General features: G+C 38.0%; 1 protein-coding gene across 25 annotated transcripts in view; it reads left to right on the top strand.

Moving 5' to 3' along the window:
* Positions 1–16,420, top strand: part of LOC136830021 (glutamate-gated chloride channel-like) — a 376,171-nt gene that overhangs the window by 135,659 nt on the left and 224,092 nt on the right. The window contains exons 1-2 of one of the 25 annotated variants that reach the window (XM_067089216.1): positions 3,636–4,650; positions 4,907–5,480. The exons of 22 other annotated variants lie outside the window; for them this stretch is intronic. The gene's annotated coding sequence lies outside the window, so the exon portion shown is untranslated. Of the gene's footprint in view, positions 1–3,635; positions 5,481–16,420 lie in introns of those variants that run through there. 2 more of the 25 variants (XM_067089214.1, XM_067089234.1) reach the window with 2 other exon arrangements.

Below are 16,420 nucleotides of genomic sequence, written 5' to 3'. Positions count from 1 at the left end.
AAACTTAAATTAACATTTTGACGTTTTAAAATTAAATTCCTTTGATTGTTACTTCAGAAACATTCAAACATTCAGGAACAATCAATTTATTTTTCTTGAAGTTACCTTTACGAAAACGAAACCCAAGCTGTAATGACTATAATTCTATTTTCATTCTTAATAGATACGTATATTTATTATTTTTTGTTTTCGTGTACTTAATAGATACGTAAATTTATTATTTTTTGTCAATGAAATATGAACATTTTGTGGGCTGACATAGAATATAGGGATTGCCTGGACCTATTTTCTAAAGTGTTCTCTATAATATCAGGTCAGGTGACTTGACACTGAATGTAGAATTGGTGTAGATTGAAACTAAATAAGCATTAGAATTATCTGAAATGTTTTCATCTATATTCACTTCGTAACGAAGGTTTATGCCAAATTTATTCCCTAATAATAATAATAATAATAATAATAATAATAATAATAATAATAATAATAATAATAATAATAATAATAATAATAATAATAATAAAAGCTTTTGTGAACCTACGCTAGTGACTTTGAGCAATATTGATAATTCAAAACAAAAATTAAAAAATTAACTTATTGCATAAGTACAGCTTTTTCCCTAATTATTTTTTTGATTCCGAAAAATTATAATTCCAGGAATAAATTCTTTAGTATTTTCTTCATTTACGCGAGAAAAGAGCGTATTGCTCAGTGAGATATTTTTTTTTATTCCCTCTGTACTTATTGGAAAATAGATGGTAATGCAGATGAAGGGAGTACGTTGCAACCCCTGTCATTCCTTTTACCGTACCTCCTTCCATATTCTCCCTTCCATCTCATTTTCCATCCTCTCCTAACAATTGTTTCATAGGTCCCAGCGCTTGGCCCTTGGTCGAAATATCATATCCCATTCCATTCTACCTGTTACAGACCTAGAAAAGGTGTGTCCCTGGGTTAAACCACACAAAGACACACGAATTCCGAAAGACAGTGCCAGCAGGAGCGAGTGGCGTCACCACACGGGTCTAATCCGGTTCGAGTCTCGGGTACGGAGACAGTCGGTTGCAAGCAAAAGCAGGCAGGTTGCAAGAACATGCAGCTTGCGAAGGCACGAGGGAAGGGGCTGAAGCACGCAACCTGCTTGCTTGATTGAATTAGTGGGAGTCAGGCCTTCAAGCTTTTTCGTTCTTTTTTTTTTTTTTTTTAAGTGGGGTTAGTTTGGGGGGAGGGGGCGGGTATTAGGTGAGGGTCCTGCCACTGTTCTCCGCTAGATCACGCAGGAGTGATTAGGTCTTAAGAGGTTCTATTTGTCTGGTCTCTTCTGGGAGAGAGAGAGAGAGAGAGAGAGAGAGAGAGAGAGAGAGAGAGAGAGAGAGAGAGAGAGAGAGAGAGAGAGAGAGAGAGAGAGAGTCCCCCCTAATAAGTTAATGGAAACTGACGGAGAAGGAGAATGGCGTAGATTTAGAAATGCACGAATACATTGCTTGAATCATGCATATATATATATATATATATATATATATATATATATATATATATATATATATATATATATATATATATATATATAATTATACCGTACATTACCCTGAAGAGTTCGCTGAGGAAATGAAGATCATGAAAGCAAAAATAATTTTGTCTTTGATAATACTTTAATCACTTTAAATGCTAATTTTGCTTAATAATAATAATAATAATAATAATAATAATAATAATAATAATAATAATAATAATAATAATAATAATAATAAAAAATTCTTTTTTATTCACTTAAATACTCATTCGTACGAGACATCAAAATGCTTTCAATTTCCTGTTCTCAGTGTCTGACTGAGACTGAGATTACTGCTGCCTAAGCTCGTGATTACCGTTAATATGAGAGATTACTAGTGAGAGCCACGGCTATTTAGGTTACTGTAGGGATTACTGGTAATTTATAGGTAGGTAGGTTACTTATGTTAATTTAAAAATTCGTGATTACCATTATTGCGAGGTACCGGGGATTACCCAGAGATTAACGTCGAGATTCCCAAAGGTTAACGTCAAGATTTCCGGTGATTAACGTCGAGATTCCTGTGATTAACATCGAGATTCCCGGTGATTATTTTCCTGGAGATTAATGTTGAGATTCCAGGTGATTAACGTCGAGACTCCAGGCGATTAACGCCGAGATTCCAGGCGATTAACGTCGAGATTCCCGGCGATCAGCGTCGAGATTCCCAGTCAGTGGTTACCTTCGAGATTCCAAATTACACCTGAGACCCAGTTGTTAGAAGTTCTGTTCGGAGTTTACAGCAAAGATTCGTGATTACTTTTGAGGCTTCGAGATTACCTCTGAGAGACAAGCTCATACTATTGTACAACACGATGATGATGAATAATGATGATTATGATGATAAATAGTGATGAATAATGATGGTGAATAATGATGATTATGATGATGAATAATGATGAAGAGTTGTGATGCATAATGATGATTAATGATTTATAATGAGATGAATAGTGATGCATAATGATGAATAGTGAAGAATAATGATGATGAAAAGTGATGAATTATGATGATTATTGATGAATAATGATTATGATGAATAGTAATGAAGAATGATGATGAATAATGATGAATAGTGATGAAGAATGGTGATGAATAATGATGATTATTAATGATGTATGATGATGATGAACAATGATGAATTACGATGATTAGTAAATGAATAATGATTATAAGGATGAATAATGATGTTGATTATGGTGGATAGTGATGAATAATGATAGTGATGAATAAGGATGATGAACAATGATGATGAATAATGATGAATAGTGATGACCATTGATGACGACAAGTGATGATGATTAGTGATGGTTAATAATGATGAAAATATTAATGAAGAGTGATGAACAGTGATAATGAATAGTGATGTATAATGATGAAAATATTGATGAATAATGATGACGATTAGTGATGAATAATGCTGGTATGATATCCTGAACCGCTGACAGAGTGGGAAAACATCGGTTATGCATCTCTCTCTCTCTCTCTCTCTCTCTCTCTCTCTCTCTCTCTCTCTCTCTCTCAATTCAGATTTACCGGACATTTGTTATTTCTCTTCTCCGTCTCTTTGTTCAAACCCTCTCTCTCTCTCTCTCTCTCTCTCCCTGTGTGTGTATGAGAGAGAGAGAGAGAGAGAGAGAGAGAGAGAGAAAGGAGCAGAAGGAGGTCCCTGTCGTCGTCCCAATGGGTGGGGTCAGGTCACACCTGACGAAGGGGCGGGTCCGCTCGCCGGTATTGGGTCCTGGTGCGTGTGTGTTGCTTGCTGGGGTGCGGACGAGAGAGAGAGAGAGAGAGAGGCGCGATATTGATCAGGCAGGAAAGAGGAGGAGCGAGAGAGAGAGAGAGAGGAGGAGGAGGAGGAGGAGGAGGAAGAGGAAGGCCACGGGGAGGTTGTGGCACCCCTGGGGGAGGAGGAGGAGGAGGAGGAGGAGGAGGAGGAGTCTCTCCCTCCCCCCTCTTTTATTGCTGTTTTTCTTTTCGTCCTTGGTGAAACTCCTACTTCTGCTATGACTACTACTACTGCTGCTGTTGCTGCTGCTGGTAGTGGTAGTTTCTGGTAGCTGGTTTGTGGGGAGGGAGGAGGGGAGGGGGAGCATGTCTGTTGCTGCTGGTTCATGTGGTGGAGGGAGTCGCGAAAGTTGGAGGAGGGGAGAGGTTTATTTGTTGGCGGTGTTGGTGGAGAAACTGATTTGCTTTGTTTTTGCTGATGTTAATATTATTACTGTTTTTGCTGATGTTAATATTATTACTGTCACTACTATTACTGGTGTGGGTTCTTGTGGTGGAGAATGAGGAGGAGAAAGTGGGAGGAGGGTTGAGGAAGGAGGAGGAGGAGGGTGGAGGAGGAAGTGTTGGCGTTGTTGGTGATGTTGGAGATGCTGATTTGCTTGATATTAATATTATAACTATCACTACTATTACTGGTGTCGGTTCTTGTGGCGGAGGAGGAGGAGGAGGGTGGAGGATGGAGGAGGAGGAAGGAGGAGGATGGAGGAGGAAGTGTTGGTGTTGGAGATGGTGATTCGCTTGGTATGGTCTTGTTTTTATTGATAATATTATTGCCATCACCACTATTACTGGTGTGGGTCCTTGTGGCGGAGGAGGAGGAGGGATGGAGGATGGCGGAGGAGGAAGGAGGAAGGAGGAGGAGGAGGAGGAAGTGTTGGTGGTGGTGTTGGTGTTGGAGGAGGCTCCGGGTGGCTTCGCCAGAGTCCCTCCCGGCACTCGGTGTCGAAAGGCTGGTGCCGACCGTGGCGGTGTTTTGGTCCCCTCTCCCTCTCTCTCTCTCTCTCACCTCCTTTTAAATCCCGGCGGTCAGCCGCTCAGCTGCCCTATGCCCCGATCAACGCCCTGGCACTCGGCCGGCCCTCGGCCCTGACCCTGCCCTGCCCCGGGGGGGGGTAGGAGGTGGAGGAGGACGAGGAGGAGGAGGTGGCGATAATAAAAATGATGATGAAGATGATGATGATGATGAAGAAGAAGCAGAGGCAGCCGACGTCTCCGGTGGTGATATGATGATGATAATGATGAAATGATGATGATGAAGAAGAAGCCGGTGTGATCATGATCATGATGATGATGATGATGATGATGGTGCAATGAAGGTGGTGATAATGTTCATTGTGTTCGTTTCTGGAGATGAAAAAAGAAATATGATGATTTGAAGGTTGTGTGATGATTTTGATGATTTTAATAATGAAGATGATTTTGATGATGATGATTTTCATGATGATTTTGATGGTACAGTGATGGCTGAGGAGGTGGCCCGCAGTGGTGGTGTCTTGTGCGTCCACAATAATAATCATACTAATCAATGATAATAATTATTAATAATATCATATTTTGCCTCCAAATATTCAGAGCGGTCAGATGTGAGTCGTCACGCCTTCCCGCCTTGCTCTTCGTCAGTAGTCCCCAAGGGACCGGCGCCGTGGTTAGTCAGTCGCTCCGAGGTCCGTGCGAGACGACCAACAACAACGACTGACTTCTTGAGAGAGGCGGCCCCCGCCCCCGCCTCTACGTTCGACGACCACGACATGCGGGAGGAGTCGTTCTGGAACAACGATCAGTACCTCTGAGGAAAACGTGAAAATAAAGAAAAATCTTAAAAATAAAAAGGGAAGATTTCCCAAATCAAACCGATTGGCCAGTCGCGCCGTCGTTCCAACGATTGCGCTCGCTGTTTTGGTGATGTGATGATGTGATGATTTGAGAGATGGTTAGTGATGTGATTCCAGCTGTTGCCCTCTGTTGGATAATTACTTTTTTTTTATTTTTATTTTGGGGGGTGGGTCACTTCTACAACTTCTGCCGCCGTCGCCTCGCAAACTCGAGGGTGTTTTTTTTTTTTTGACCTCGTCGGAGCGAGGAGGATTAGCGACCAAGAGGCACCACGGAAGTGTTGCCGCTTCGACGACTGTTCTGTCTTTGCGAGGTAAGTCAGTAAAAAAGTCACTAAGTCAGTCAGAATCAGTGAAAGTCAGTGAGTCAGTTCAGTCCCTTTTTGAATTGGTCGGTTCCCGGGTCCTTCGAGGGAGCGAGTTCCCTTTTATATTCCGACAGACTCCAGTTTGCTTTCGTGTGGGGCACAAGGAACTGAAAAAGAAAGATTGTCAAGTCGCAGAGATTATGATAAAATGTTTTGTTGACAAACTTCAAGGAAACTGTACAAAGAGAAGACTTAGGAAAAACATGCTGATCTCTAATTCTTATATTCATATTTTTATTATAGCATTTAGTTATTCAGTTCCGTGTGGCATTGACGTCCATTTTAATGTTCCTGGAATGCACTCGAAATATTTGACTTAAGTTGATTGACTGACAAACCAGAATTGTGGGACTTGGAGAGACGTGGACGAATTCGTATTAAGTCATTAATCATGATTCATTTGAGTTTTCCTGTTTGTATTCACTTGTGTGTGTGTTTGTTTGTGTGGCTATGCCTAAGCACACAATTATGATCTGACAGTCCACTAAATTTTGTCGAATACCTCAAGAATTCCAGGAATATTAAAACTGACATCACCACAAAACTAAACAACTAAATCCTGTGATAGCAAAATATAAATAAAACTTAATCCTCTATTTTTCCTAAGTCTTGTGACAACATTTCTCCGAAATGCGAATAAGACATAAAAAAATAAGTCAAGAAAATATTTCCTCATCACTGTGACTTGAAAACTTGTTGCACATTCAGTTCCTTCTTCCCAACATAAAAGCAAATTAGAGTCCCGTTTCCTCCCTCCCACAAACACGCCATCCCGCGACCTGGGAAACCAACAGGAACATTATGCAGACGCAGTGTCCACTCGCCACTTTCGAAAGAGAAAGTAAAGGGGGAAAGGGTGGTTGGGGGGGCTTCAAACCTCATGCGGTGCACTGTAAGCGTGACTTAAGGTTCTTTGCAACGTGCCTTCCTTAGGTCCCTAGTTGCAACATCTTTATTGTACCTTCTTTCACATTCCTCTCTCCTGACAAATGATTCATAGTGCAACTGCAAAAAACCCTGTTACACCTTTCAAAGGTCAGTTTCCGTCTCTGCGCTGAATGACCTCGTTGGTCCCAGTGCTTGGCCTGTGGCCTAAGTTCTATATTCAGTTCAGTTCAGTTCGATAGAATCAGTACTTTGAAAGTTTAGCTTTTTAAATTTTTTCTCTTTACATTTTGACAACGTTGACCTTTTAATCCGTGACGCCAGGCTTGTCATGGCGGACAGGTGTGTTGCTTAGCAAACAAATTCTTTGGTGTCACTTGAGAAATATCTCATTTAGGGGAGTGTATAACTTTGTGCATGGTGTTAATGTGCATATGCGCTTGTATGCATAAACACGTATTTATAATTTTATTTGTGATTGATCTTATTTTATTTAATTCTTTTCTGTCGTTTGTTCTTGAGTTAACAATATCTTTTTTTAAAGTTAAATTGGGCTTATATATATATATATATATATATATATATATATATATATATATATATATATATATATATATTTATATATATTTTCCTAATGGAGTTTTTAAGAAGGTAAGATGCTTCACAAAGTTTGAAAGTAATCTGGTGCATTGCAAGCGTAATGTATGCACTGACGCAGTGCATAGCGGACCAAGCTTTCGTGGAGGAGTGCCTATGCAGTATTAAGTAAATGCCTCTGTATATATATATATATATATATATATATATATATATATATATATATATATATATATATATATATATAAAGTTATGAATATCCATTCATATACAGTTCACTGTACTTGTGAAGGATTTAGACTCAAAGAAAGTTGAATGTCATGGTCGCAATTAGTCTGTCCGAACCCCAACATTTTAGGGTTTGGTACATGGTCAGCAGTCAGCTTTATGCATTCGGCCATCGAGGGAGATGAAGGCTGAGTTCGGCACTTACGTGTTTCCTGTTTAGCTTAAATTCCGTAACTTGGCTTCTGAATTAAGCCGACTATTCTATAATAGGTCGTTTTCTAAGTTTTGTTAATATTTGGGTAATATGTTTATTAAGATGTAATTCATTTTGGGTGAAAAGTTATTCCCAATGTGTAAAGATATACAGTGTTAATTTTGTCTGTTTGTAAATGAATATCTTTAGGTATGAGAGAGTCATCTGGAGTTTTCCTGACAATATATATAATATATATATATATATATATATATATATATATATATATATATATATATATATATATATATATATATATATATATATATATATATATATATATATATATATATATATAAAGGATATCCCCATACCACGGTCTTCCCCAGAACCTTCCAAAAATCAAGGCAAATGTCTCTCTTGGCCAGTGGCCCACCAGTCCACTAAATTTCGCCGAAACCTGTCTACATCTTGTTGATATATCTCGAGCACACACACACACACACACACACACACACAGTAGACTCCTCTTCTGATCCTTACGGGAAGTTGAGGAGCCAAGCCCATTAATAATTCATATTCACATCCCACGAAAATATCGAAATATCCAGATTCGAGTCATTGTATGATATCTCTACTTCTAAATCACTCATTTTAGATGATAATACTTCTCGGAAATGATATTTATTTTTTGGAAAGATATATTTATAAAATCACTTTCCTAGGGGCATGGGCTCTTTTAACCTTGGGTTCTAGAACCCCCCCCCCCCAACACCCACCCTCCGTAGGGGCTGGCAAGATGGGTTTCCTGGGAGTGCCAATATGGCTGACGGAAATGAGTAGGTGTGGATTAGACTGTTTCCTGTTTGAGACTGAAGAGCTAGTCTGCTGTTTCCTTCCTGACTTGAGTCTCCTCATCCGTGCTTTGTCCCGGCCTGGGCTACAAAAGGACAATATCTCTACGGTCCCACTGGCCTAGTTTTAGAACCGTTTACACCAGGTCAGAGAGATCTTAGTTATTTGAGGGTAAAACTAGTTTGTTTTATTTCTTCGTGATGTTCTGGAAACAACTTGAAGAAATCGTTTACATATCTTTGTGGTTTTTGTATAATCGCCATTTTCAATTTTGAATCAAAATTGCGATGAGCAGTTCTTCAATGTCTTTTATAGTCGACCTTTGGTTAGTTTGATGTTAATTTCTGGAATTAACATACACATATACTTATATATATATATATATATATATATATATATATATATATATATATATATATATATATATATATATATATATATAAAGATCACGGGTTCGATTTCCGAAGAAGGCCGGAATTCTTTTAGTTTATTTCTGTTGCAAACTCGCTGTGCAAGTCTGGAGAGGGGTATGGGGCTAGCAACCTTATCCCCCCCCCCACAAAAAAAACTTACAGATAACCTGAAGAAGACTATTGTCGATCTGTGTAGTTAAATATAATAAATTTATTCATATTACTTGTGTTTTGGATATAATTTATCGTAAGGAATTTATTCTTCGGCCACAGTGGTTTTTATTACAATAAATTCAGGTATGTTCTTAGGGAATAAATTCCCAGAAGTGTTATCAGATAACAAAAATGTTATTTGTTATTTTTTCAAGAACTTCCTATATTCACTTAAACTGTGATTCGTGCATAAATCTGGATGAGAGAAATTTATTCGTAGACTTTCCTGAAGTAAATTGTTTCTTAAAAGTTTATACTCAATAATGAGGACGTTTCAGGCAGAATAAATATGAAGTTATCTAGAAAAAGGTGAAATTTTCGCTTTCCTCATCTCATCAGGAGTGTGGTTTCCTCAGAAGTATTTGCTAATCTCTCTCTCTCTCTCTCTCTCTCTCTCTCTCTCTCTCTCTCTCTCTCTCTCTCTCTCTCTCTCTCTCTCTCTCTCTGCTGCGATGTCTTCCTTCCCGTTTTGTTTTGGTCCTCCTCCTCCTCCTCCTCCTCCTCCTCCTCCTTCTTCTTCTTCTTCCTCTTCTTCTTCTTCTTTTTCTTCTTCTTACCGGGAATAGTCGTGGAAATTATTCTTCTTCTTTTTCTACTTCTTCGTCTTCCCGGAATAGTCGTGGAAGTTCTTCTTCTTCTTCTTCTTCTTCTCCTCCTTCTTCTTCTCCTTCTTCTTCTTCTTCCTGGAATAGTCGTGGAAATTCTTCTTCTTCTTCTTCTTCTTCTTCTTCTTCTTCTTCTTCTTCTTCTTCTTCCTGGAATAGTCGTGGAAATTCTTCTTCTTCTTCTTCTTCTTCTTCTTCTTCTTCTTCTTCTTCTTCTTCTTCTTCTTCTTCTTCTTCTTCTTCTTCCTGGAATAGTCGTGGAAATTCTTCTTCTTCTTCTTCCTCTTCTTCTTCTTCTTCTTCTTCTTCTTCTTCTTCTTCTTCTTCTTCTTCTTCTTCTTCTTCCTGGAATAGTCGTGGAAATTCTTCTTCTTCTTCTTCTTCCCTGGAATAGTCATGGAAATTCTTCTTCTTCTTCCTCCACTTCTTCTTCTTCTTCTCTCCCCCTGGAATATCCGTGGAAATTTGGTTCCTCAAGGAAAGAATATTGACTACATGCATTCACGTGAAACGAGTATTATCTGGGCATTTTTCCTATTCTAATCATAAAATACTGGCATTTTCCCCTATCTGAAGTGTCCTCAGATTCGCATATCATAAGTAACGTCTTGTAAACCAAAAATATAGCTTCATTTGAAATATTTTTACCGTCTGAATAATCCTCGTATCTTAAGAGTATCAATGTCGAATGTGGTTCGGATGTTGGAGTGTATAAAATGAACATTGTGTTATTAATGTTATCAGACTTGTGTTATGTGTGTGTATACCGATGTTGAATGTGTTTATTTAGACACATATGCTTTAAGTATGCATTTGGTCGAAGTGGTTTCACTGAAAGTTATAATGTAATACATGGATGTCATATGTATGCATTTACATGTGTAGTATCTCTCTCTCTCTCTCTCTCTCTCTCTCTCTCTCTCTCTCTTCCTTTCTCAGCTAGCACTCTGCTGGCCGCGAGTTCGAATCTCCGACCGGCCAATGAAGAATAAGAGAAATTTATTTCTGGTGATGGAAATTCATTTCTCGCTATAATGTGGTTCGGATTCCACAATAAGCTGTAGGTCCCGTTGCTAGGCAACCAATTGGTTCTTAGCCACGTAAAATAAATCTAATCCTTCGGGCCAGCCCTAGGAGAGCTGTTAATCAGCTCAGTGGTCTGGTTAAACTAAGGTATGCTTTCTCTCTCTCTCTCTCTCTCTCTCTCTCTCTCTCTCTCTCTCTCTCTCTCTCTCTCAAAGAAAGGTCCATAGTACACAGAAAGCTTAACAATTCGTACAGGACATTGGTAAGCTGTACTGTGTCGTAGGTGCGTTCAACGTGACACTGATGAGCCTTAAGTGAAATTGCATGACGCAGCTCATATTGTGGAAGTTTCTTGCACAGGAGATTCATCCACGACAATTAAAATGCGTTTGGGATATATTTACCCAGGAGTCGAGTTTTCCTGTTAAAACCATATATTTTTCATAAATTGTAATTTAAACAGAAATCTCTCACAGTCACAATTGATCCCTGATCCCCCTTTCCTGCCGAGAGGGACCTGATTCGCTGAACAGCAGAAGCACCAATATGGAATGAATGTTTTGTCTCGCTGTCCAACTTCTCCAACAGTTCCAGAAGTCCTTTATTCCTCACGCCGTTGGACTGTGGGACAGTCCAAGCGATGGTACAATGAGTTACCACTCTAAAACAATTCTCCTTGTATTTTAATAATTTATTTTCATTTTTATATATTTATGTATTAATTTGGTAAGTAATTTTTTTAAATTTTCTAATAAATGGTCTTCTTTTGCCGCGTTTCAAATGAACGCCATATTCTTTGGAAGTTTAAATTTCAAGCCAATGGTTGGCGTGTTCCATATGAATAGGGTTCATCTTCTGAATAATAATAATAATAATAATAATAATAATAATAATAATAATAATAATAATAATAATAATAATAACAATAATAACACTGCAATCTCTTAGAATAAAAGAATAGACAAAAAAGATGAAGCAGGTATTCAATATTTCTAATCGAAGCTGTGAAAGCGGAAAGATGAACAGAGGTTCAACAACTGCGTTCTTTTCTGGTCGACGCGAATCCAAAGCACCGTCGAATATCCGATGATCGACCTCCGATATTTATCAGCTCAAGACACAATGGGGTAGCGGGCGAAATGTCCGGGAACACGTTCGTCCATTTGTGACTGAAGGGTTTTTTTTTATATTTTTTTTGTTAATCTATTCCTTTGATATGAGAAAAATAAGTTTTTTTTTGGGGGGGGGTTCTTGTCAGGGAATTGTAGAACGTTCTGGAGGACTTTCGATCAGATAGGTGTATTTATATATATATTATATATATATATTATACATGCACATAAAATTTCTAACTCACATCGGGATCGAACCCAGGTCTTTCAAATTAATGGCCTGGGTTCGATCCTGGTGTGACTCAGAATTTTATTTCTGTTCCACACGTGATTGTGTGTTGATTATATATATATATATATATATATATATATATATATATATATATGTATATATATATGTATATATTTATATGTATGTATATATATATATATATATATATATATATATATATATATATATATATATATATATATATATATATATATATATATATATTGTATCCAGGCAAAACTATAAGAGATAAATAAATGTGAAAAATGACTGAGTTACTTAACCTGGATTCATTCTCTCTCTCTCTCTCTCTCTCTCTCTCTCTCTCTCTCTCTCTCTCTCTCTCTCTCTCTCTCTCTCCTTTTATCAATAGCAAATCTATTGGTATTTTATAGCTGTAATGGCGCTCAGTTTAGGGTTATTGCGCCATTTTATTGAAGAATATATTCGTTTGCGTTTTTACCACGGTTAATGTGTCGCCATTAATACAGGGCTATTGATATTTATTCATATTCTTTAAGGTATAGATATTATTTAATTTCACTGATTCACTTGTCACTGTCTCTATAGGATGGTCGAATCTGCAATTTATAGATGAATTTTTATTATTGGTTTTGGTATTAGAATATTTTCGTATTTATTTTCAGTCATTTATTTTAGCCACTGAGGATTTCAGTTGAAAATCTAGTAATTATTATTATTATTATTATTAGATATTGATAAATGAAAGCTGACTTTATTGTCTTCTTAAGGTTACTCGTATTATTATTATTATTATATTATTATTATTATTATTATTATTATTATAAGATCTTGAATTCAGGATTCTACTTTGCGGTATTTGACGGTTATCGTGACATTATATATATATATATATATATATATATATATATATATATATATATATATATATATATATATATATATATATACACATCTATATGACAACGAAAAGATCTATACTTTTCAATAACGCCTAACGCCCATTATTTGATATGCCGTTATTTTGTCATTTTCCATTAGTTATTGGCGTGTGATATTGAATGCAATAACGTCGCAATTGCTTTTGCCAAATCCCCCCCCCCCCCACCCCCGCCCCGCAACTCTTTTGCGAAAATGTGCATTATTTAGCTCCGTCAGCAAGGCTCGAACGAGGGGTGTTTGCACGCCATGACTTTGCGTTTGTCTGTCTGAAACACTTTGGTAAATTTCGATTGGACTTTTTTTTGTGGGTTAGGGATTGTGGGCCAGAGAGTGCCTGGTTTGGGGTTCGAGATGGATCTATCTATAGATCGGGATCTGAGAATCTTCGATGGAATTTTGTGAGTTGGGGATTAAGGGCCAGAGAGTGCCTGGTTTGGGGTTCAAGATGGTTCTATCTATAGATCTGGATCCGGGAATTTTCGATGGAAGTTGTGAATTGAGAATTATGGGCCAGAGAGTGCCTGGTTTTGGGGTTCAAGACAGATATCTCTATAGCTGTGGATCTGGGAATCTCTTTTTTTTTTTTTTTTTTTGTCTGTTCTGTCTGTGACGGTTCAAGGAACGCCTCAGGGAAATGACAGATGGATTTCTGTCTAATTCTCTGTGTGTTGGACTGGGAGGGAGGTGGGGTTATATGCCTAAGGTGACCTAATTTGACAATAAAATTGATTCTGAAATATAAAAAATCTCAATATACAATCTACTGGTACCTCAACAAGTCTTCATAGAGTGAGGTTGCTAGCCTCACTCCTTTTTATCGTGAACCCAGCAAGAGCCAGACCCTTTGCAGCTGGGAGCTGTCAAGGGGAGCGAACTTGGTCCCAGCTGTCATCAGCTGAGCACTTTACCACTCCACCACTTAAGTGGAATCTATCTGAACTTGGGACCAAGTAGTGGAAGGCTCCGTCGATATCACGGAGCTACCATTAGTCATATATATATATATATATATATATATATATATATATATATATATATATATGTAAAGGACAATATTCACTTTATATGTCTACGTGAGTTATTGCAAAGTTCAGTGACAATATTTTCTTTCACCTCCAAGTTTGGAATTCACTTCCATCTTCTGTTTTCCCTGAATTAGAATAACCTTTTCTCTTCAAAGAGGCGGGAGTTCTGTGTCTTCCTTCCTTCTCCGGCCTGGGCAAGAAAAGGGTTACTGTAAGCAACCCGTCCTATGTGTCTTTACTCAAAGAAAAACTTTTAAAAAGGAAAAAAAAAGTTGAACAATATTTTCTCTGTTGAGTCTTACGTAACCATAAGCCCCTCTTGAGGGAACTTTCTTGTCCTTGTTGTAACTCTCTCTCTCTCTCTCTCTCTCTCTCTCTCTCTCTCTCTCTCTCTCTCTTTATGGGTCACTGTTGGTCCCGGCTTTGAAATCTGTTCGCTTTCCTTTAAGCACAGAACTTTCTTACAGTTCCTGCTATTATGTCAGAGACTTCTTTCAGTTTCTGCTGTTTTGTCAGAGACGACTACTAGTTTCTACTATTTTGTCAGAGACTTCTTTTACTCTCTTCTATTTTATCAGAGAGTCGTCCTAGTTTATGCTATTTTGTCAGAGACTTCTTTTAGTTTCTGATGTTTTGTCAGAGATTTCTTTTAGTTTCTGATGTTTAGTCAGAGACTTCTTTTAGTTTCTGCTGTTTTGTCAGAGACTTCTTTTAGTTTCTGCTATTTTGTCAGAGACTCCTTTTAGTTTCTGCCATTTTGTCAGAGATTTCTTTTACTCCCTGCTGTTTTGTCAGAGACTTCTTTTAGTTTCTGCTATTTTGTCAGAGACTTCTTTTAGTTTCTGCTGTTTTGTCAGCGACTTCTTTTAGTTTCTATTATTTTGTCAGAGACTTCTTTTAGTTTTTGCTATTTTGTCAGACTTCTTTTAGTTTCTGCTATTTTGTCAGAGACTTCTTTTAGTTTCTGATGTTTTGTCAGAGATTTATTTTACTTTCTGCTGTTTTGTCAGAGATTTATTTTACTTTCTGCTATTTTGCCAGAGAGTCCTTTTAGTTTCTGCCATTTTGTCAGAGACTACTTCTAGTTTTCCCCATTTGGAAACCGTGCTGTAGTTTTCCCCTCTTTTACTCAGATGCTTCTTCTGTATTACTTATTTTCACAGAGCCTTGCCTTAGCTCACCTTATTAGTTTCCCTGTTCAGACAGAGCCTCTGTTACAGTTACCTATTTTGACAAAGCCGCCTTTTTTTTCATGTTTTCACAGAGCCCCTCTTAGTTTTCACTACACTGACAGAGCCTCGTTTTATTTTTCCATATTTTAACAAGAGCCACTTTAGCCTTCCTTATTTTGACAGAGCCTTTCAGTTTTCCCTGCTTCCACAGTGCCATCTCTTGGTTTTCATTAAACTGAGAGAGCCTTCTTTAAGCTTCCTCTATACTGACAGAGCATTCTTTGAGTTTTCCATTCTTCCACTGAGCCCATCTAACCTTTCCTTATTTTGACAGACCCTTCTTTTAGTTTCCTGTACTGACAGAACCTTCTTTTAGTTTTCCTTATTTGCACAGAGCCTTCTTAGCTTTCCCTACACAGACAGAACCTTCTTTTAGTTTTCCATATTTTGACAGAGAGTTCTTTTAGTGTTTCTGTTCTGACAGAGTTCTTTTAGTGTTTCTGTTCTGACAGAGCCTACTTTTAGTTTTCCTGTTCTCACAGAAGCTACTTTTAGTTTTCCTGTTCTCACAGAAGCTACTTTTAGTTTTCCTGTTCTGACAGAGCCTACTTTTAGTTTTCCTATTCTGACAGAGCCTACTTTTAGTTTTCCTGTTCTGACAGAACCTCCTTTTAGTTTTCCTGTCCTGGCAGAACCTTCTTTTAGTTTTCTCTATTTCTTCAGAGCCCCCCCTAACTTTCCATAGACTGACAGAACCTCTGTTAATTTTCCCTTTTTTCACAGAGCCTTGACAAAGTTTTCCCCCATTCACCTTTATTTCCCTGCTCTGTAGCTCTGTTCATTCCTGCTTACTGCTTGCGACTCCTGAATCTCCGGTGCATCGATCTTAAATTCTACCCCCTCTTATTTATTTCGTACCTTTTCCTATAACCTGCCTTTCTTTGCAGGGCGGTGGGGCCACACTCGGGCTTATTATAGCCTAATGAGCCTGTCCATAAGAGTTTTCAGCTGAATGATTTAGAGAAAGAATGAAAAAGATCATTTTTATTTGGATGCATCAGTTGACGCAGAAGAGAAATGGCTATTTCTTCGTCAATATTTTCTGACCTCAAATCTGCCAACAAAAGGTCTTCAGTGTCGACAAAGGAAGTAGGTCGACGTTTGGGAAGGTCAGTTTCATGGCTCTCACTCGGTACTTTGTCATAAAATCTTTATTTTTTGTGATATTTGTTGTTCTGTATCTTGGTCGGAACGTCTTGACTTTATACGAAGGCTAATATGAGACTTGAGGCATTTCATTTATCTCATCAGAGAGAGAGAGAGAGAGAGAGAGAGAGAGAGAGAGAGAGAGAGAGAGAGAGAGAGTT

Source organism: Macrobrachium rosenbergii, chromosome 45 (genome assembly GCF_040412425.1).
Source record: "Macrobrachium rosenbergii isolate ZJJX-2024 chromosome 45, ASM4041242v1, whole genome shotgun sequence".
Classification (NCBI taxonomy): Eukaryota; Metazoa; Arthropoda; class Malacostraca; order Decapoda; family Palaemonidae; genus Macrobrachium; species Macrobrachium rosenbergii.
This window is presented reverse-complemented; position numbering and strand designations above follow the sequence as displayed.